The sequence below is a fragment of the Rhinopithecus bieti genome, unplaced genomic scaffold (assembly GCF_001698545.2).
Source record: "Rhinopithecus bieti isolate Rb0 unplaced genomic scaffold, ASM169854v2 scaffold_13621, whole genome shotgun sequence".
Lineage (NCBI taxonomy): Eukaryota > Metazoa > Chordata > Mammalia > Primates > Cercopithecidae > Rhinopithecus > Rhinopithecus bieti.
The window spans coordinates 531,163-554,579 of NW_016807522.1; the positions used below are offsets into that span (position 1 = coordinate 531,163).

Below are 23,417 nucleotides of genomic sequence, written 5' to 3' on the forward strand. Positions count from 1 at the left end.
TTTTTTTTTTTTTTTTTTTTTTTTTTTTTTTTTTGCATTTTTAGTAGAGACGGGATTTCATCGTGTTAGCCAGGATGGTCTCGATCTCCTGTCTTCGTGAGGCAGATCTTCGTCTGCCTCGGCCTCCCAGAGTGCTGGGATTACAGGTGTGAGCCACCGTGCCCGGCCACACAGCCCGATCTTAATAGCTTCAAACAGGAAGTTACCCAAATGCCCATCAGCAGGAGAATGGTGGTGTTCCCACCCCTTCCATTGAGAGTGGGGTCTGTGTGCCAAGACCCCTGAGTATGGGTGGGCTTGTGATTTCTAACACTAACAAGTGTGGGGAAAGTGACCCGATGTGACATCTAAGGCTGAATCATAAAAAGTGTGAGCTTTGGCCAGGCACAGTGTCCCAAGCCTGTAATCCCAGCACTTTGGGAGGCAGAGGTGGGCGGATCACCTGAGATCAAGAGTTCAAGACCAGCCTGGCCAAAAAGGTGAAACCCCGTCTCTACTAAAAATACAAAAATTAGCTGGGCTTGGTGGCGTGTGCCTGCAATCCCAGCTACTTGGGAGGCTGAGGCAGAAGAATCATTTGAACCTAACCTGGTAGGCAGAGGCTGTAGTGGGCCAAGATCGCGCCACTGCACTCCAGCCTGGGGGTTACAGAGCAAGACTTCATCTCAAAAAAAAAAAAAAAAAAAAAAAAAAAAAAAAAAAAAAAGAGCTGCTGTGTAAGAGACCCAACTGCTTCAGGATCACCACGTTGGAGAGGTCATGTGTAGGACTCAGGCGACCGTTGCAGCTGAGCCAAGCCTTCTGATTGTCCCCACCACAGTTTCAGACCTGTGAGTGAAGAATCATCTTATACATAGAGGCCTCATCCCCAGCTGTTCCAACCCTGAGCTTTTCAGTTACCCTGAGCCATTTGCCTCACCCCTGCGGAGGCTCCGGCATCATGGAGCAGAGACAAAACTCCTTGGTTTTGACTTCTCAGAATTTTTGATCCACAGAACCATGGCATCGTCACACCATTTAGTTGGGAGTGGGGTTGTTACATAGCAGCAAATAACCAAACACAAATAATAAATAAGTTATGAGATATTCATGCAATGGAATGTTTACACAGTATCTACTTATAGATGACATGTCTTTTCCCCCAAACAGAAAGTAAGGGTTCAAGAGCTAAGCTCTGAAGAGGCAAAGGCATAAGAATGATACAATGGACTTTGGGGACTCAGGGGGATAGGGTGGGAAGGGAGTGAGGGATAAAAGACCACAAATTGGGTTCAGTGTATACTTCTCGGGTGATGGGTGCACCAAAATCTCACAAATCGCCACTAAAGAAATTACTCATGCAACAAAATACCACCTGTTCCCCAAAAACCTATGAAAATAAATTTAAAAAAAAATCATACATAGGCGGGGCGCAGTGGCTCACGACTACCATCCCAGAAACTTGAGAGGCTGAGGCAGGCAGATTATTTGAGGTCAAGAGTTCGAGACCAGCCTGGCCAATATGGTGAAACCCCGTCTCCACTAAAAATACAAAAATTAGCTAGGTGTGGTGGCGCACTCCTGTAATCTCAGCTACTTGGGAGGCTGAGGCAGGATAATTGCTTGAACCCAGGAGGCAGACTTTGCAGTGAGCCAAGATCACACCATTGCACTCCACCCTGGGTGAAGAAGTGAGATCCATCTCAAAAAAAAAAAAAAAAAAAAGTGTATAATTGGCATTAACTTCTTTTAGTTAAAAAAAATGGAACATCAAAAAATATTGAGATATGAGAGGATGATCACCCTTATATGCTTAAATCTGTTATATATATGAAATTTGTGCCCAGGCATGTGATATTGGTTTTGATTATTTGTATTTTCTTGAGAAGTATACATAGGCTTTTCTTTTTTCCTTTTTTCTTTCTTTCTTTTTTTTGAGATGGAATCTCGCTTCTGTCGCACAGACTGGAGTGCAGTGGTGTGATCTGGGCTGATGGCAATCTCTGCCTCCTGGGTTCTAGCGATTCTCCTTCCGCAGTCTCCCGAGTAGCTGGGATTAAGGCATGAACCACCGTGCCCTGCCCTTCCTGCCCCTCTTGAGTATGTCTAGTAATTGACACACTTGGCTGTCCACATTTCTTGGCCTTACAGACACTGTGCTCTATAATATGACTCAGGTCTCTGCAGGGCAGCCCCACTTGCTGCAGGCTGCTGCTGCTGCCTCCTCCTCAGGCCCACCTTGCTTCCCATGGCATAGTGCTGGCCTCAGCCACTCCCAGACACTTCCACCACACTGGTACTATGAAGCCCTGCCCTGTAACTGTCCCCTGCTTTGAGCTTTGACCTATGAAAAATGACCATTACTTGCATCTCAGTGATGCTCATGTCTCTCTCACTACTGCAGTGCTCACCAGCCCTCCTCATCATCCTAGTCAGCTGCTGGGTTATTTTCTTCTGTAAAAGGCACGTTCTGGCCGGGCGCGGTGGCTCACACCTGTAATCTGAGCACTTTGGGAGGCCGAGGTGGGCGGATCTCGGGGTCAAGAGTTTGAGACCAGCCTGACCAATATGGTGAAATCTCATCTCTACCAAAAATACAAAAATTAACTGGGCGTGGTGGTGCATGCCTGTAATCCCAGCTACCCAGGAGGCTGAGGAAGGAGAATCGCTTGCATCTGGGAGGTGGAGGTTGCAGTGAGCCGAGATGGTGCCACTGCACTCCAGCCTGGGTGACAGAGTGAAACTCCATCTCAAAAAAATAAAAAGCCACATTCCAAAATGCCCATCTCTGAACTTTTGGATCCTTTACCTCACTGCTGTATTGCAGTGCAATTCACTTCTGATGCTAACTAGTAAAGATTACCCAGAGTTAGCTCGGAGTCCGCTCTTTATGGAAAAATTCTATCACAAGACTGAGCACATCATATGTAAGCCCCAGATTTAAGGATCTCAGGCTACCTACATTTCTGACCAACTTGCTATAAATTCAGGGGTTCCCATGACCCTCTCAAGGTGGATGGTCTGCTACTGTGTCTCACAGAACTCAGGATAGTACTATACTTATTTTTTAAAGTTTTATTAGAGCAAAAGGATGCAAATCAGAATAAGCAATAGAAAGGGATACCTAGGAGGCCGGGCGCGGTGGCTCACACCTGTAATCCCAGCACTTTGGGAGGCTGAGGCGGGCAGATCACCTGAGGTCAGGAGTTCGAGACCAGCCTGACCAACATGGAGAAATGCCATCTCTACTAAAAATACAAAATTATCCAGGCATGGTGGTGCATGACTGTAATCCCAGCTACTCGGGAGCTTGAGGTAGGAGAATCGCTTGAACCCGGGAAGCGGAGGTTGTGGTGAGCCGAGATCGTGCCATTGCACTCCAGCCTGGGCAACAAGAGTGAAACTCGAAAGAAAGAAAAAAAGAGAGAAAGAGAGAAAGGAAGGAAAGAAAGAAAGAAAGAAGGGAAAGAGAAGAAAGAGAAAAAGACATGCATAGGACTGGGTCAGAAAGGGTCCTAAATATGAAGCTTTTATTGTCTACCCATGGTGGGGTGAGGTGCAGCCCTTCCCCACCTTTTTTGAAGTTTTGCCTTTTTGTGATTAAGTCTTGTTCCTGGCCCTGAGCTCTACCTGTCCTTTGGCTTCAGGAGATGAACATCCCTTGCGGCTCTCATAGATACTTTAAATTGCTGAGCTATAGGTCTGAGCCTGTCCTTTTCTCTCTTCCATGCATCAGCAGCACTTGTTGGTAGCCATTCAACTCCACACTCCTATTACTTTCATTTCCCCCACGATGTTCAAAACCACAGAGACTATGTGCCTATGGAACATCTGTAGCTCACCTCGGTTTACTCCAGGTGAAATATCAGTGACCTCCCAGTAGACACATGCCCTGCAGACCATCAGCACACTGCAGACCCTCAGCACCTCTGTGATGAGGTGGTCACTGCCATCTTGTGGCGGGGGCTGGGGGAGTCATCTAAACCCAGAAGTGATGATCACGGTTGGCTTTCTAGAGTCTTTGCTGGCATCACATGTTGGGGACCATGTTCTCTAAAAGCAAAGCATGAGGAGGTGATTCAAGAGGTGCATTGGGCCAGGCACAGTGGCTCATGCCTGTAATCCCAACACTGTGGGAGGCCAAGGCGGGAGGATCAACTGAGGTCAGGAGTTCAAGACCAGCCTGACCAACATGGAGAAACCCCGTCTCTACTAAAACTACAAAATTAGCTGGGCATGGTGGTGCATGCTTGTAATCCCAGCTACTTGGGAGGCTGAGGCAGGAGAATCACTTGAACCCAGGAGGCGGAGGTTGCGGTGAGCTGAGATTGCACCATTGCATTCCAGCCTGGGTAAGAAGAGTGAAACCCCGTATCAAAAAAAAAAAAAAAAAAGAAAAGAAAAGAAAAGAAAAAAAGAGGTGCATGGCAGGAGTGTGCTGGGGAGCTCAAGGAAAGCACCAAAGACCAGATCTGGCTGGAGACCCTCAAGTCTGATCCCAGGGAGGCTCTGGAGCATGCACCACAGCACAGAAGTGGCCTCACCTTGGTCGCCCTTAGATCTCTGTGCTAGCACGTCCCTGGCTGTTGGCTGTTCTCAGCAAGGAGCTGAACAGCAACCACCTGGACCAGGTGACTGCCCTTCATCTGAGGTCAAATCTCTGCAGAAAGATCATCTATGAGGTAGGAATGAGCATCCTGGGGAAGGGGATCTGAGCAGTGCACCCACAGTAATTCCTACACGGTGTAAATGTCTTTAAAGAAAAGTACCAGGGCTGGGCATGGTGGTTCATGCTTGTAATCCCAGAACTTTGGGAGGCCAAGGTGGGAGGATTGCTGAGCCTAGGAGTTTGAGGCTACAGTGTGCCATGATTGCACGACTGCACTCCAACCTGGGTGACAGAGTGAGACCCTGTCTCTAAACAAAACACAAAACAAAACAAAACAACACCCCCAAACCCCCCAGAACATCCTGTTGTGAACAGGCCTATGCAAAACTACTCCCAAAGGCCAAAGAAGCTGAGCATCTGAAGAAAGAGGCTGACAAATCAAATTCCTGAAGTACAAAAATTTAATATTGCTTAAGGAAGAACAGGCATGTTTGGGTGGCAGGGAGATGAGATGGTGAATCCCACACTGTTACCTCCCAGACCCAAGGCTTACATGCAATAGGAGAGAATGGTATAAAAGCCCTTTTATACTGTGGGTTATACAAGGAATTGAAGTTGATTGCTTAGAAGAAGAGAAGGATTTGACTAAGGGCAGGGTTTAGGTGAAAGTAGAAACTGTAGGCACATTTCTGGAGCTGGCTTTCATCAGAGGTCAATTTGGCAGGTAAGTAACCAAGATGAAGTGTCCTTATCCTCCGCACTCCATCCCCCTAATTTGGCTCTTACAATCTCACGCGCCTTCCTCTTCCGCGATGGTCCCTGAGCCTTTAGGGAGGAGGTTGGGGTGAACATGTTGCATCAATGTGTTTTCTACCTTTTAAAGCAGAGGCCACAGCAACAATACAGCAGGCTTTGTAGAAATCATCAGCAGGCTTTGTGGAAACAGTAGGCTTTGTAGAATCATCTTCAGAATACTGTGATTTTGGTTAATTCAGAAGTACTACAATGAAAGATCTATAACATTAATAATTTGAATAGTAGGAATAGAATGCACACAGTATACAATAAAAATTGTTGTTGCATTAGAAGCCAACTAAAACTATCATAAAGAAAATGAAAACCCATTTATTCTTTGGATACTTGTAGTCAGGAAATAATTCAGAATTTAGTCCAAATTGCAGGTAAATAATAAAAACCTCAAAAACAATGTTTAGGGCTAGAATCTAATAACAGGTGTACCAGAGTTTTCTTCTAAAACCTAATTTTTTTATCTTCAGTTTCCACATTTCTACAAAAGATAAATTATAGTAGGACCAGTTTATTTGCAAAATAAATTTTAATCTCATTATACTTGGTCTGATTACTATTGTTTGAGACAGAGTCTTACTCTACTGCCCAGGCTGGAGTGCAGTGGTGTGATCTCAACTCGCTGCAATCTCTGCCTCCCAGGTTCAAGTGACTCTCCTCCCTTAGCCTCCCAAGTAGCTGGGATTACAGGTGTATGCCACCATGCCCGGTTAATTTTGTATTTTTAGTAGAGATAGGCTTTTACCATGTTGCCCAGGCTGGTCTCGAACTCCTGATCTCAGGTGATCCACCTGCCTCAGCCTCCCAAAGTGCTGGGATTGCAGGCGTGAGCCACCGTGCCCAGCCGTAACCTGATTATTTGCAATGATGTGCAGAAAGAATAGTGATTGGCCATATAGCCTCTTTTAAAATTGGCTTTGCTGGACATTTCACGAGTAATTTTGGACTAGATGTTTAGAAACACCAAGGGCAGGAAGCAAAATCAATAATTTGCCATCAGACTGTGCTTGTAGTACCTGTATAACCACCCAACGGGTTCTTCTTGCCCATTGCACAGACAAAACCAATTCACTGAGTCCATGGTATTGCAGTAGAGGTTTAATTAAATCAGAGCAATCCAAGGGGTAGGGCTGGGATTATTAATCAATCTCCCTAATAACTCAGGGGCCAGGATTTTTATGGATAGTTTGGCAGGCAGGGGGCTAGGGAATGGGTGCCGCTGATTGTTTGAGGATGAAATCATAGGGGAAGATGGTCCTCATGCACTAAGTCCATCTCTGGGTGGGGGGTCACAGGACCAGAAATCTCAGGACCTCTGGCCATGTGACTCCTGAGGAGCAAGAGATTATAGAAAGGCAAGCTGTGGGACAATACTGGTTATCAGTCAGCTACACCTGCATTTTAGCATAATTCAGGCCCCTCTCATAATCCTAATCTTGTGGGCTTTCATTTGTCTTACAAAGGTAGTTTCAGTCCCTGAGCAAGGAAGGGGTTCATTTTAGGGAGACAGTATTATCATCCTTGCTTCAAAGTTAAACTATAAACTAAATTCCTCCCATGGCTAGCTTGGCCTATGGCCAAGAGTAAGCAAGGACAGCCGGCCTGAGGCCAGACATGAGATGAAGTCAGCCATGCTGGACTTCTCTCATATTCATAATCTTTGCAACAGCAATTTCACCTGTATGAACTGGGTGAATTCCCCCATCTTCCTGAGATCCCCACATAACTTGAGGTTCCTGGGCCTGTCAGAAAGTGACATTCTTTACTTTCCACAGGTAAGGGACCTTAAAAGGAAAGTGTATGGAAAATATACCCAGTCTTGAGTAAAGACTGGGTTGAGGAAAGTAAAGAATGTCACTTTCTGACAGGCCCAGGAACCTCAAGTTATGTGGGGATCTCAGGAAGATGGGGGAATTCACCCAGTTCATACAGGTGAAATTGCTGTTGCAAAGATTATGAATATGAGAGAAGTCCAGCATGGCTGACTTCATCTCATGTCTGGCCTCAGGCCGGCTGTCCTTGCTTACTCTTGGCCATAGGCCAAGCTAGCCATGGGAGGAATTTAGTTTATAGTTTAACTTTGAAGCAAGGATGATAATANAAAGAGAATCATCTTCCCTTTCCAGATCTTTTCCTGATCCAGGAGAGATTTAACTGAGAATATGATACCTTTTGAGGTTGAATAAGACATGTTTACCATCCATTCTCCCTGAAGCCTTCTACTTGGAGACTTCATCTACATAAAAAGAACCTCTACTTCCACAGTGGTTCTTATCTAAACTCAAGCATTTCTTTACACTGACTTTACCTCTTCAGGCAAAGCTTAGTTTTTCAATCAATTGCCAATCAGAAAATCTTTGAGTCTACCTGTGACCTGGTAACTCCCACTTTGAGATGTTCTGTCTTTCCAGGCCGAACCAATGTATACCTTCCAAGTATGGATTTATGTCTTTGCCTATAACTTCTGTCTTCCTAAAATGTATAAAATCAAGCTGTAAACTAATTACAGCTGTAATTAGCTGTAAACTAATCACCTTGGGCACATGTTCTCAGGACCTCCTGAGGCTGTTATGAGCCATGGTCCTAAACCTTGGCAAAATTAATTCCTAAATTGATTGAGACCTGTATGAGACGCTTTTTGATTTACAATATCTATTATGTAAGTTAACCCTAAAACAGTTCTGCTGAGCTAGGTTGCCAGAGTCCCAGCATGGGAAAGTGGCCAACTTGTGGGTTGGTGAGAACTTACTGATGACAGTATAGGTTTGAAAAACGGAAGTTCTATTTTATTGTTTTTTCTTTTTCTTTGAGATAGAGTTTCACTCTCATCACCCAGGTTGGAGTGCAATGGCACAATCTCGGCTCACTGCAACCACTGCCTTCCAGGTTCAAGCAGTTCTCCTGCCTCAGTCTCCTGAGCAGCTGGGATCACTGGCACCCACAACCACGCCCAGCTAATTTTTGTACTTTTAATAGAGACGGGATTTCACCGTGTTGGCCAGGCTGGTCTCAAACTCCTGACCGCAAGTGATCCACCCACCTCAGCCTCCCAAAGTGCTGGGATTACAGGCGTGAGCCACTGTGCCTGTGAAAAAGGGAAATTTTATTAGAGTGAAGGAGCACTACAGAAGAGTGCAGTGGGGCACCTCAGCAAGAGAGGACTGAGTGTACCATGGTGTATTTTCCTTAGGGGCACTTACGGACCTTAGGAAGGAAGCTTAAGGGTAATTTCCATATTAACCACATAGGTTATGATAAATGATTCCATTTGTAGACATTTTGAGCTTTCATGCAGCAAGAGTTTCCCAATGAGTTTCAGCACGTGTGCATTCCGGAGATCTATAGAAATTCTAGTTACTTACAAAATTTTTGGAAGAGGCCTGGCCAATGTGACAAAACTGTCTCTACTAAAAATAGAAAGGATTAGCTGGGCATGGTGCTGGGCATCTGTAATCCCCGCTACTTGGGAGGCTGAGGCAGGAGAATTGCTTGAACCCAGGAGGCAGAGGTTGCAGTGAGCTTAGATTGTGCCACGGCACTACAGCCTGGTTGACAGAGCAAGACTCTGTCTAAAAGAAAAAAAGAAAAAAAAAAAAAGGCCAGTCTCGGTGGCTCACACCTGTAATCCCAGCACTTTGAGAGGCTGATGTGGGTGGATCACCTGAGGTCAGGAGTTTGAGACTAGCCTGGCCAATATGGTGAAACCCTGTCTCCACTAAAAAGAGAAAAATTAGCTGGGCGTGGTGTTGCATGCCCGTAGTCCCAGCTACTTGGGAGGCTGAGGCAGGAGAATTGCTTGAACCCGGGAGGTGGAGGTTGCAGTGAGGCGAGATCATGCCATTACACTCCAGCCTGGGTGACAAGAGTGACAATTCCGCTCAAAAAACAACAAAAAAAAAAACACAAAAAANGATCTCAGGAAGATGGGGGAATTCACCCAGTTCATACAGGTGAAATTGCTGTTGCAAAGATTATGAATATGAGAGAAGTCCAGCATGGATGACTTCATCTCATGTCTGGCCTCAGGCCGGCTGCCCTTGCTTACTCTTGGCCATGGGTGCAGCACACCAACATGGCACAAGTATACATATGTAACAAACCTGCACGTTATGCACATGTACCCTAGAACTTAAAGTATAATAAAAAATAAATAAATAAATAAATAAAAGAGAAAATATACCCAGTCTTTTTTTTCCAAGAAGATTCTTATCAGCTCCATAAAGTCAACTTCAATTCCTCAAATAAGTCGTATTTGAATTCATTCCGCTGTAAGCCTTCAAAGAGTAACGAGCATCTCCAATGGTTCCTGTTACGAAAGAAAACCGAATCTGATTGAGCTTGTGCCAATAATTATATTGCCATAAGTGAAAATACTCACAAATAGTTTCCAAATGTTGGAGAATTCTTGTAGGGAGAAAGGTCAGTTTCACTCACAAAAGTATACTTGGTCAATTGTTGTTAGTTATAAATAGCTCAAAAGAAAGGTTTTCCTGATGCTGCTTCTAACAGAGTGGCAGTCTTCCAAACAGGATATTGTCTGTTCACTTTGGAATTGCCATGCAGAAAGCAAGCAGTTCTTTGTCGATCAGGCGAGAGCTGTTTATTAGGCACTTGTAGAGTCCAGCAGCTCCTTAAGATGGAGCAGGGACCCCTCTTACGGGCTTACTCGGTCCCCATCAGCCAGTATGGAGATAAAGGAAAATCTTGACTTCCTTCAAGGGAAATTCCAGGCATCTAGCTAGCCTTGAGAAGTATATGAGCAACTTGATCAACAAGAAGGTAATGGTAGCTTAAAACAACAGCCAAGGAAATTGGAGTCCTAATGTATTTGGTTTCCTACGAAAACTAAAGAAAGATAACATCTTAACATATGTCTCTGAGTTGTTTTCAGAAACCTGGACCCCACCAGAAAATACTAAAAATACAAAAATTAGCCGGGCGTGGTGGTGTGCGCCCATAGTCCCAGCTACTTGGGAGGCTGAGGCAGGAGAATTGCTTGAACCCGGGAGGTGGAGGTTGCAGTGAGGCGAGATCATGCCATTACACTCCAGCCTGGGCGACAAGAGTGACACTTCCGCTCAAAAAAAAAAAAACAAAAAAACAAAAAAGAGAAAAGGAAACCAAAAGCCCTGCTCCCCAGTTAGTTACTCTCATCGTTACTCTCATCATCCATTTTAGTAAAGGCTCCTCTGGAAGCTGATGATAGCAGTCTCCTTCAGACTGTACCCTCTGGTTTCTCTACTTTGTTTTGCTCCTGCCCCACAGTTACTAGGTTTTTGGTAACCACAATTCTCAGAAGTACTTTCTATTGTCCCTACATGATTTCGTCCTTGGGAGGTGGCTCTGAGCTAGTGGCTGAGACTTACATTCACTGAAATCTAAACTTAGTGTAGCTTCAAGATTGAAGCCAGCACTCTGTTTTAATTTTACTTTAGCTATGATAGGTAACAATAACTATGGGATTGAATATGACCCTTTTTTCTTATTTTGTTTATGTTTTCTTAGGCATCCAGTAAACTGACTCCTCCAAGATTTGGATCCATTTCTAAATTCCACTGCAAACTTTGCCTTCAGTAACTGCAGCTCTGTGCCATGGGTAACTACGTGGCCACCCAGGAATCAGAGTTTCCTCATTCCCCGTCTTTTTATTTTTTTGCTTTCTATACATTTAATTGTATCTATTTCATTGTGAAAGAAAACAGAATCTCCCAGCCCCAAACTCACTATGGCTAAGGGCAAGTGAAGTTTGAGAACGTAGTCCCATAATACTGCTTTCCTTTTCCCCCCAAACACATAGCTGTAACTTCACAACCCTGTGTCATTGCCTTATCATTGGGGTCAAGCAGAATACCCCAGTGACAGAAGGCCACATATCTTCCCAGATGGCTTTCCTCATAAGTTGTTCACAAGGAAATTCCTTGTGAGCCCCTAACTCTTTCAGGAGAAATATTGTAAACAAAAAGTAAAATTTTAAGCCCCCCAACCAACCGAATAGAGCCCCTCTTGTCCAAGGGGATCCCACCTAAACCTGAAAAACGAATTCAGGTCATGATGAGAAGGGAGGGGGTCAGACACACCTCATTATATTTCTTCCCTTTGGAGTTCAGGCACAAGTGACCAGCATTAACATTAAAACAGAGCTCCTGGCTGGGCACAGTAGTTCACATTTGCAATCCCAGCACTTTGGGAGGCCGAGGTGGGCAGATGACATGAGGCCAAGAGTTCAAGACCAGCCTGGCCAACATGGCAAAACCCTGTCTCTACTAAAAATACAAAAATTAGCTGGGTATGGTGGCGCACACATGTAATCTCAGCTACTCAGGGGGCTGAGGCACAAGAATCGCCTGAACAGAGGAGGCAGAGGTTTCAGTGAACGGACACTGCACCACTGCACTCCAGACTGGGTGACAGAGTGAGACCATATCTCAAGAAATAAGAAGAATAATAGAGATCCCAAGACTGACGGAACAGACTCTTTGTAGCAATAAGATAACTGACTCCAACCTGACTCTGGTATGGCATCACATAATAGATAACATGCCCTAAAGGAAATCAAAGTATTTTATCCCCAAATGTATTTCTTTGACATATTTTGGAGTGGCCCTGCAAGGCCATCTCTTGTGGGGAAAATCTATAGAGCATCCTCTTTCCGGCCTGGGCGCAGTGGCTCATGCCTGTAGTGCCAGCACTTTGGGAGGCTGAGGCAGGCAGATCATGAGGTCAGGAGTTCGAGAGCAGCCTGGCTAATATGGTGAAACCCCATCTCTACTAAAAATACAAGAAAAAAAAATTTAGCTGGGTGTGGTGATGTGTGCCTGTAGTCCCAGCTACTCAGGAAGCTGTGGCAGAAGAAACACTTGAACTTGGGAGGCAGAGGTTGCAGTGAGCTGAGATCACGCCCCTGCACTCCAGTTTGGGTAACAGAGTGAGACTCTGTCTCAAAAAAAAAAAAAAAGTGAACATGGTGGGTCAGCACCCAAGATGGAGTTGCTTTAGCCTGCAAAGAATCTCTGGGATGTGGGAAGTTAGAGGTGGAGAGTGGGGGCAAGGAGAGAAAGGGTGCTGGGCAGAGGGGAGATTGGAGACAGTAAGAGCTCTGGAGCACAGTGCCTGTGAAAATGAGTTCATTAAGGGAAAGAAGGATTCCCCAGGTCCAGCTGAGAAGGAAGTGGCTTTAAGGAGGGCCCCTGTAAGCCTACTCAGAGCCATGGGAAGAAGACCTGGAGCTTTATTTTAAAATTTTATTTATTAAAAAAATTTTTTTTTGAGACAAGATTTTATTCTGTTGCCCAGACTGAAGTGCAGTGGCACAATCACAGCCTTGACCTCCAGGGCTCAAGTGATTCTTCGACCTCGACCTTCCAAGTGTGCATCACCATGCCCGGCCCTGTCTGTCTTTTTAGGGAGCCAGGCTCATAGATTTCTAGACAGAAATATCTTGGGGCTCAAGCATCCAAGGGTTAGATCAGGGACAGTGGATGAGCTGGCACACAGTGGAGAGGGAGGTTAGAATCCCACAGGGGCAGAATATTGTGAGAATGAGGAGGGAGTGGAGGGCACGCATATATTGCAGAGGCAGCAGTGGAGCTGAAGGCAGGAAACCTGCAAAAGAGGAAGGGAGTTCGAGAGCAGGAGGGTGGGAGGTGGTGTTTGAGCAGAGGAAGGTTATGAACATCGGGTTGGGGGAAGGGAGGAAGATGCAGGGCGACATGGGTGGGAATTAGACATGGGGGAAAGAGGTTTCCAAAGTGAAGGCTGGTCTTTTCCTTTGTCCGACAATGACCTGGGAGCGATTTGGGCAGTTTGCTCTGAAAAAGGGGTCTGGGTGGGGCCGTGGCAGCATCGTGGGGGTGGATAAGGGGTGCTATGGAAAAACAAAATCTCCACTATCACTCTCTAAGACCTCCTTCAGTCCTGCTTGCCCCTTAGTAGGACTCCAAGTGAGTTGGTGGTTCATGAAAATACCAGATCCCAGCAAGAGGCTAAATAGGAGCCTGGGCATGGGGACGGGAAGGAGGAGGGAATCCAGGGCCCTGACAGCATAGGAGGTGTGGGAGACGGCTTAGCCCCAAGAATGGAAAGGACAGGTTTGGGAGGACGGGCATCCAGGACCCTAAACTTTGACAGTGGGGAGCTCCAAAAATCCAGTAAATCAATCAGAGGCAACAAGGCTCCCACTCAAATTCTTGCAGTGCCTGGAGTCCCCCATGACTGCAGAAGTGGGGGTCGGGAATTGAGGGCCTGGAAGACCTTGGAGTATGCGCTGCCCAGAAGAATCAAGAAAAGGGGAGTGAGGAATGAGGGTTCAAATGCTCAGAATGCAGAAGGTTGCAGAAAATGGGTGTGCTGGAGTGGGTTAGAAGTTCCAGCATCTCAGAGTGTGCAGGACCCCTCCAGCGTCACTTTCTCCCTGCCAGGGCTTTCTCCCCAGCTGCAGAGCTTCAGCTTTCCTCTGTCCCAACCAAAAATTGTCCCTTCATGGCTTCTTCCTCAATGAACTCATTGTGAATCCTGTTTATTCCCCAACCTCAGTCTTTAAGGAGGCCATAGCTACTCCATCCTTGGTTTGATTCCTCTCAAATTAGGATATGCCCCTCAAGACACCCAGAGTTTGTCTTTATTCTCCAGGGATATTCCCCTCCTGAGGCGAGAAGTTCTCAAATATTCCTAGGATTCAACCCGAGTCCTGTGCTCTAAACCCAGGCAGGCTCATGGCCCCTCAGCCCCGTGGAGGTCTCCCCAACAATGGGTTCTCTCCAGATTGAGAGACTTCCTCCTCAGCACACTGCCCACAGCCCACAGTCTCACCCCAACATGAGCAGGAAGTCACCCCAGAAACACAACATAACGTCACTCCAGCTAAGCAACACTTCATTTCCATAGCTTAAAGACAATTTTTTTTTTTTGACTGGAGGAGGAGTTAGTGAGACGAAAGTAATAGTCATAGATGTAAATTGCTCTGCGGTGATATGTAAGACCACAGAAACATCGTCAATTCAGGAAGAAAAACTTTAATGTAGTCTCAGAAAGATGGGTATGAATTGCAGAATTTGGCTGGGCATGGTGGCTCATGCCTGTAATCCCAGCACTTTGGGAGGCCGAGATGGGTGGATCACCAGACGTCAGGAGTTTGAGACCAGCCTGAACAATATGGTGAAACCCTGTTTCTACTAAAAATACAAAAATTAGCCAGGCCTGGTGGTGTATGACTGTAGTCTCAGCTACTCAGTAGGCTGAGGTAGGAGAATTGCTTGAACCTGGGAGGTAGAGGTTGCAGTGAGCTGAGATTGTGCCACTGCATTCCAGCCTGGGTGACAGAGCAAGACTCTGTCTCAGAAAAAAAAAAAAAAATACAGAATTTATCATTAGTAATGCATTCACAATCTGCTAATTTTTTTAAAATTTAGTTTTTCAATTCACAAATAGCAATTGGACGTATTCATGCTGTTACTTTTTCATGTCACATCATCTTTTTACCATTAGTATGTGATGTTGTTTTTTAAGATTTCCCTACTATAATGCAGAGATCATCCTAGATTTATAAATAGAAATTAAGCAACACTTACTTGTTTTGGTTGGTGTCCCATAATCTTTTTGAAGAAATGTATGTCATCTTTAGAATGCTTCCTCATGTACAACAGGTTGCAGGTCAATGAAGCTGTTTTCCTTAGTACACATACCAGTATCTTCCTGACTGGAAACATCAACATGAGCCTTAAGATAGTCGCCTTGATCATTCCATATGCCATTAATTTATCTTCTAGCAATTTTCCTATCTCTTGGGTGAAATAATCAGCTCCCAACTCTGCTAAACTTTCCATGATCCAGTTCTGTATATATGACATACATGAATCCATGGAAAACATAATAAGCAGTTCTGTTGGTTTCACACCAAGTTACGTTATGATTAACCCGTGAAGAGAAGTCACGTGGGATTTACGTCGATCTGACAGTAAACATTGACAGTGGCCTGTCGATGAGTGTACGATGTGGTAAAATGGCACCAATTTCAGACGTCAGAGCTGGGGAGAGGCAAGGAACCCCATCTACTTCCGGGGCAGCAGGAGGTATGACTAAGAGGAAAAGACTTTACCATGCTCTAGTATGCAGGGCAGGAAATGGAGGCTTTTATACAAATGCTTCTGTGTACGAAGACTGAGTATTCTGAAGTTTCTATTGTGCGGTGGGCTGAATAAGGGCCCCCCACATAAATGGGAATTATAGCTTGTGACCCGTGAAAGTGACTTTCTATGACAAAAGGGCTTTCACATATGTGATAAGGTTAAATACCTTTTTTTGGTTTTGTTTTTTTTTTTGAGATGGAGTCTGGCTCTGTTGCTCAGGTTGGAGTGCAGTGGGGTGATTTCCACTCGCAACCTCTACCTCCCGGGTTCAAGCGATTCTTGTGCCTCAGCCCCCTGAGTAGCTGGGACTACAGGTTCATGCCACCATGCCTGGCTAATTTTTGTATTTTTAGTAGAGACAGGGTATCACCATGTTGCCCAGGCTGGTCTTGAACTGAACTCAGTAGATCTTCCAAGCTCAGCCTCCCAAAGTGCTGGGATTGCAGCACCATGCCTGGCTAGGTTAAATATCTCAGGGTTGGGAGGTTCTCCTGGATTATCTGGCTAGACCCTAATGGAATCACAAATGTCCTTTTATAAAATATTTATTTATTTATTTTTTGAGATGGAGTTTCGCTTTTGTTGCCCAGGCTAGAGTGCAATGGTGCATCTCGGCTCACTGCAACCTCTGCCTCCTGGGTTCAAGTGATTCTCTTGCCTCAGGCTCCCGAGTAGCTGGGATTACAGGCGTCTGCCACCACATCTAGCTACATTTTTTGTATTTTTAGTAGAGATGGGGTTTCACCATGTTGGCCAGGCTGGTCTTGAACTCCTGACCTCAGGTGATCTACCCACCTCAGCCTCCCAAAGTGTTGAGATTACAGGCATGAGCCACTGCGCCTGGCCTACAAGTGTCTTTATAAGGGGGGAGGCAGAGAGAGATTAAGTTCACAAGAAGGTGATGTGAGCCTGAATTTGGGGAGAAAGGGCAATGCGATATGTGGGCATGAGACAAGGAATGTCATAGCCTCCACAAGCCAGAAGAGGCGAGAGCTCATCACCTTAGCAACCCCTAATGGCAGCCTTGTTTTAATTACACTTTTGTAAAATGGAAGGAGTCTTTCCAAAGCCAGCAGTGTGAAGGGTTGCCCTCTACTGGACACACAGATCCTGGCTGCTGTCAACCCGAATGGCCTTCCTAGGCTGCCGGCCCCAGCACCAGCCTGGGCATCCTCCTAAAGGCAGACATTTGTGTTCTCACCTGTTGGCTTTCTTTGTTGTTCTCACAAAGTTCCCATGCATGTCCTACAGAGAATCAGGTGGAAGAGAGGATGATATTGCTACCAATATCGTAGGAGTGTAAACCCTGCTGTGATATTGTTTTCAATATCTAGGGGGAAGAGGATGATATTACTCCCAATATCTCAGGTGGTGTACACCACCCTTGTGATATTATTCCTAATATTCAAGAGGGGGGAGTGAATGATATTATTCCCAATATTGCTGGGGGTGTACAACCTCCCCCGCTCCGTAATAGTGTGTTAAATATCCAGGGTGGGTGAAGATGATATTACTCCCAATATTGCAGGGAGTGTACACCCCCTTTGTAATATTGTTCCTAATATCCAGGGGGGTTGATATTACTCTAAATATCACAAAGGGTGTACACCCCCTTGTGATATTGTTCCTAATATTTAGGGGGGGAAACGATATTACTTCCAATATCGCAGGGAGTGTACAACGCCCCTATAATATTGTTCCTAATATGCATGGGGGGAGAGAATGATATTATCCCAATATCACAGGGGGTGTATACATGCGGTATTGTTTCTAATATCCAGAGGGGGATGAGATAATATTGCTCCCAATATCGCAGAACGTGTACACCCCCCCGTGATATTGTTCCTAATAACCAGAAGGAGAAGGATGATATTACTCCCAATGTTGCAGGGAGTGTACACCCCCTGTGATGTTGTTCCTAATATCCAGGGGTGAAGAGGATGATACTACTCCCAATATCCCAGGGGGTGTACTATACTCCTCCTGTGATATCGTTCCTAATATCCAGAAAGGGAGAAGATGATATTACTCTTTTCTTTTTTTTTTTTGAGACAGAGTCTTGCTGTGTGGCCCCATCTGGAGAGCAGTGGCACAGTCTTGGCTCACTGCAACCTCCGCCTCACGGGTTCACGCCGTTCTCCTGCCTCAGCCTCCCGAGTAGCTGGGACTACAGGTGCCCACCACAATGCCCAGTTAATTTTTTGTTTTTTGTTTTGTTTTTTTTTTTTTTGAGACGGAGTCTCGCTCTGTCACCCAAGCTGGAGTGCACTGGCCAGATCTCAGCTCACATGCAAGCATCCGACCTCCAGAGTTCAGGCAATTCACTCCTGCTCGCCTCCCGAGTAGCTGGGACTACAGGGCGCCCGCCGCCAAGCCCCGGCTAGTTTTGTTTGTATTTTTTAGTAAGACGGGGTTTCACCGTGTTAGCCCCAGGAGTGGTCGATCTCCTGACCTTGTGATCCCGCCCCGTCTCAGGCCTCCCAATAGTGCTGGGATTACAGGCTTGAGCCACCGCGCCTGGCCAATTTTTTGTATTTTTAATAGAGATGGCATTTCACCGTGTTAGCCAGGATGGTCTCGATCTTCTGACCTCATGATCTGCTCGCCTTGGCCTCCCAAAGTGCTAGGATTACAGGCGTGAGCCACCGTGCCCAGCCTTTTTTTTTTTTTTTTTTTTTAAATAATTTTTTATATTTTAAGAGACAGAGTCTCGCTTTGTTTCCCAGGCTGAAGTGCAGTGGCATGATCTCGCTTCACTGCAACTTCCGTCTCCCAGGTTCAAGCAATTCTCCTGAGTAGCTGGGATTACAAGCGCACGCCGCCACGACCGGCTAATTTTTTGTATTTTAGTAGAGACAGGGTTTCACGGTGTTGCCCAGGCTGGTCTCAAACTCCTGAGCTCAGGCAATCTGCCTACCTCAGCCTCCCCAGGTGCTAGGATTACAGGCGTGAGCCACTGCGCCCGGCCGATATTACTCTTAATATCAGAGTGGATGTACACCGCCCCCATAATATTGTTCCTAATATCTGGGGGGGAGAGGATGATACTACTCCCAATGTCGCAAAGGGTGTACACCCCCATTATGATATTGTTCCTAATATCCAGGTGGGAAGATGATTATATTACTCCCAGTATCGCAGAGGGTCTACACAGCCCATGTGATATTGTTTCTAATATCCACGGGAGAAGAGGATGATGTTATTCCCGATATAGCAGGGGGCCTACACCCCCCACCCTGTGATATTGTTCCTAATATCCGGAAGGAATTGGATGATATTACTCCCAAAGTCATAGGGGGTGTGCACATCTGTGCTGTTTTTCTAATATCCAGTGGGGGAGAGGATGATATTACTCCCAATATTGCAAGGGGTGTACATTCTTCTGTGATATTGTTCATAATATCCAAGGGAAGAGAGGATGGATGATATTCTCCATACCACAGCAGATGTACAGCTTTCCTGTGATATTGTTTTTAATATCCAGCGGGGGAGAGGATGATATTACTACCAATATTGCAGAAGGTTTAGACACCCCCTGTGATATTGTTCCTAATTTCCAATGAAGGAGATGATGATATTACTTTCAATATCGCAGGGGGTGTACACACCCTGTGATATTGTTCCTAACATCCAGGGGAAGAGAAGATAATATTACTCCCAATGTCACAGGAGCTGTACACCCCCCTCTGATATTGTTTCTAATATCTGGGGGGTAGAAAATAAATGATACTACTCGCGGGACGCAGTAGCTCATGCCTGTAATCCCAGCACTTTGGGAGGCTGAGGCAGGTGGATCATGAGGTCAGGAGATCGAGACCATCCTGGCTAACATAACAAAATCCCGTTTGTACTAAAAATACAAAAAATTAGCCGGACCTGGCGGCACAAACCTGTAGTCCCAGCTACTAAGGAGGCTGAGGCAGGAGAATCTCCTGAGCTTGGGAGGTGGAGGTTGCAGTGAGCCAAGATCAGGCCACTGCACTCTAGTCTGGGAGACAGAGCGAGACTCCATCTCAAAAAAAAAAAAAAAAAAAAAAAAAAAAGAAAAAAGAAAATGATATTACTCACAATGATATTACTTGCAGGGGGTTTACACCCCCCCCATAATATATTTCCTAATGTCCAGGGGTGGAGAGGATGATATTACCCCCAATGTCACAGGGGGTGTACATTACCTCTGTGATATTGTTCCTAATATACAGAGGCTGGAGAGGATGATATTACTCCCAATATCTCAGAGGGTGTACACCCTTCCTGTGATATTGTTCATAGGGGGAAAGTGTGGTATTACTCTCGATATCCCAGGGAGTGTACAACCCCCCTTTGATATTGTTGCTAATATCCAGGGGAGGAAAGGATGATATCACTCCCAATATCACAGGGGGTGTACACCCTTCATATGATATTGTTCCTAATATTCAGGGGAGGAATAAATGATATGAATCCCAATATCGAAGGGGTGTACACCCCCCTGCCATGATCTTGTTCCTAATATCCAGAGGGAAAAAGGATGATATTACTTCCAATATTGCAGGGGATGTACACTGTCAATGTGATATTGTTTCTAATATCCAGAAGGGAAGAGGATATTACTCCCAGTATCACAGGGGGTGTACACCTTTTCTGTGATATTTTTCCTAATATTCAGAGGAGGAGAGGATGGATATTACTCACAATATTGCAGGGGGTGTACACTCCCATGTGATATTGTTCATAATATCCAGGGGAGAAGAGGATGATACTGCTTTCAACATCACAGAGAGTGTACACCCACTCTGTGATATTGTTCCTAATATCCAGGGGAAAAGAGGATAGCAATAACCCAAATATCGCACAGGGTGTACACCCCCTTGTGATATTGTTTTTAGTATTGAGGGGGGAAAGAATGATATTACTCCGTTTTGCAGAGGGTGTACACCACCCCTGTGATATTATTCCTAATATTTGGGGGGGAGAGAATGATATTACTCCCAATATTGCAGGGTGTGTGTGGGGGTGATCAGACCCAACACCAGGTCGTGGGGGTGACGGAAGTCTGGCGGAGTCAAAGGAATGAGAAAAGACAGTTTGGGAGGGAAAGTAGGTCCAGGGGGCCATCACGAGTGTGGAGGCTGTGAAGGCCCTGAGCGCTGGAAGCCCAGGCTATTTATTCATGATCAAACAAAGAAACAGGTGGTGAGAAGGTGGGGGTCAAAAGGGCACGTTGCATTAAGCACATAATTGACAGCTGTGACAATTTAGCATATGCTCTGCACATGAGATACTGGAGAGCAGGTTCTTTTAACTCAAGATACAATCGATCCTAGGAGAGCAAGGAGCAAGGAGCCAGCAAGTCTATTCCAGAGCCATGAGCCCTGGATTCTATCCAAGCCACAAGGGGTTTGATGCCCTGGGCTTAGGTTATGGTGTATCAGGGTAGCCTTCCACCCTTTAGCACAGAGCTTGGTGTTCCAAAGGCTACAAGGGGTTTTAGACCCTGAGCCCTGGACATGTTCCAAGACTCTTACATTATAACAGACATGCAAGCCCTGCCTCAGCTTCTCCCAACACTCAGCTTTTCCCAACATGTCCCCATTTTCTTTTTTGTAAAACCACCACAGCTATCATTGCTTGTTCTTGACGGCGGCTTCCTCTTCAGAGGTGGCTTCTGCATTCACAGACTGAAAGGAGACAGCACAAGCACACAACTACCAGAACAAAATCCACAAATGTAGAGCATCCAATGGCCTTCAACTATAAATCTATTGGAATGGGATAAGAGTCTTTTAAGGATCTCAGTTATAATATACATAGATGGTGATGTCTTCTATTGTCCATTGTCCATTTAGAGACACAGGGATTCAAACTCCTTCCCTGTCTTTAATTATGAAGATAGTTTGATTTTTATCAAAGGTTGAATTAATACAGGTAAACAGGTGACATTCGGGGCATGTAATAAAGTATGTATTTATATCAAGAGTAACATTTCCTGTTGCTAGCACAATTTTGAATCCAAAAGTTCCTGTTGGAGAGATAAGAAAGAGCATTTTCATCCTTACCTCCCTCCCCTCTATTCCTTTTGTATTTGCCCTCTCAGATTTTGATTGGACTTTGAGCCATAGCTAACTTCCATAATTCAGAATGTTCCTGTCTGTCCCTGCAAATCTCTGCTAGTCTTTGCTAGTCTCTACTTTTGCACCTCTTTAGGTCACTGACCAGTACCTCTTTAGGGCACTGACCTTATATTGCTAGTCTTTGCTTTTGAAGCTCTTTAGGACACTGATCAGTACCTCTTCAGGGCACTGACCTTATATTGCTAGTATTCATCTATCCCTGTTTATCTCTATCTCTATTTATCTCTAGCTCTACTTCCTTAGTCCACTTACTTAGCTCACTTAGCTCTACTTACTCAGCTCTAGTTACTTAGCTCTACTTGCTTATCTCTACTTGCTTATCTCTGAGGTAACAGCAACAACTGAGCAATTCTTTCTCCTGGGGAGGCAGACCATGTCACTGAGGAACTAATAACTAATTGAATTTCTCTGGTATAATCAGAGTCAATTATTCCCATATGCACAGTGACACCTTTCAAGTTTAGACTACACATTCCAAGTAATAGACCATCTGTTCCTGAGGGTAAGGGTCCCCTAACTCCTATAGGTACCTTTTTTGGTGGCTCCACAGGAAGTAAGGAGATGGAAATTGTGCTGCAGAGGTCTACGGCAGCAGTGCTGTGGCAGGGGACAATTGTTGTACATTTGTAAGGGCATTGGCTGTGCCAGATATGCCTCGGTTTGTTTAGGGGCCAGAGGCAGGCCCCTCTTCCCATTTCCCAAAAGAGGTTGTCCTATAGTAACTGGAAATTGCCATGCTTCAAGGTCTCCCTCGACTCTAGCCTTTTGAATATAATTTTGTATAGCACCACCAATTGCTCCAGGTTTTAATGTTGTAACTACAGGAGAGGTAAGTTTTTCAGCTAATTCATTTTCTTGCCCATTAAAGAGAGAGAGGAGGTGGCCATTCACTTAATTCAGCAGGTGGAGCCGACGGGCTAATAAAACATACTTTTTTCAGTTTCTCTTTCTTTTATTTCCTCCGGTTTCTGTTCCTCACATTCAGAATCTGTAGAATCTTCTTCCTCATCTGAATCTGCTTCATCATCTGTTTGAAATGGCTCAAGAGCTGCCTTTATTAGCGCCCACACTGACCAAATGGAAACTGGAATTTTTGCTCCATCTTTATACGCCTTTTAAAAAAATCTCTGCCAATTCTGTCCCATTCATCCAACTCCATAGTCCCTTGTTCCGGGAACCAAGGGAAAACTGCTTTGCTGTGCTAAAGAGTGATAACAAATTCTGAGTACTAACTTTCACTCCCCCTTAGTAATAAATGCCTAAAGAAATTTAAATAAGCAGACTGTTTGCTTTCACTTTGTCCCATTGTCACCCTGGTTCTTCTGAGTGCTCAGCTTTCCTGCTGAACTTCTTTTAGTCATCCATGGGTGTCCTTTAACAATGTGTCCTCCGCTTTCACACACTGTAGCGTTCCTTCACCGGGGTCTTTGTCGCCCCACGTTGGGTGTCAGGAATGTTGGGGTGATCGGACCCAACAACAGGTCGTGGGGGTGATGAAGTCTAGTGAAGTTAAAGGAATGACAAAAGACAGTTTGGGAGGGAAAGCGGGTCCAGAGGGCCATTGCGAGTGTGGAGGCTGCAAAGGCTCTGAGCTCTGGAAGCCCAGACTGTTTGTTGGTGATCAAACAAAGAAACAGGTGGTGAGAAGGTTGAGGTCAAAAGGGCACCTTGCATTAAGCACATGATTGACAGTTGTGACAGTTTAGCATATGTTCTGCACAGGAGATAATGGAGAGCAGGTTTTTTTTTTTTTTTTTTGAGACAGGGCTTGGGTTTGCCCCCCAG

The 23,417-nt window shown here is 45.3% G+C and overlaps 1 long non-coding RNA gene across 1 annotated transcript in view; it reads right to left on the reverse strand.

The window, feature by feature from the left end:
• Nucleotides 1-21,052: 21,052 nt before the first annotated feature.
• LOC108536165 (uncharacterized) overlaps nt 21,053-23,417 on the reverse strand; it is a 36,707-nt gene continuing 34,342 nt past the window's right edge. The window contains exon 4 of the long non-coding RNA XR_001887436.1: nt 21,053-23,132. This is a non-coding gene — a long non-coding RNA (uncharacterized LOC108536165). The remainder of the gene's footprint in view (nt 23,133-23,417) is intronic.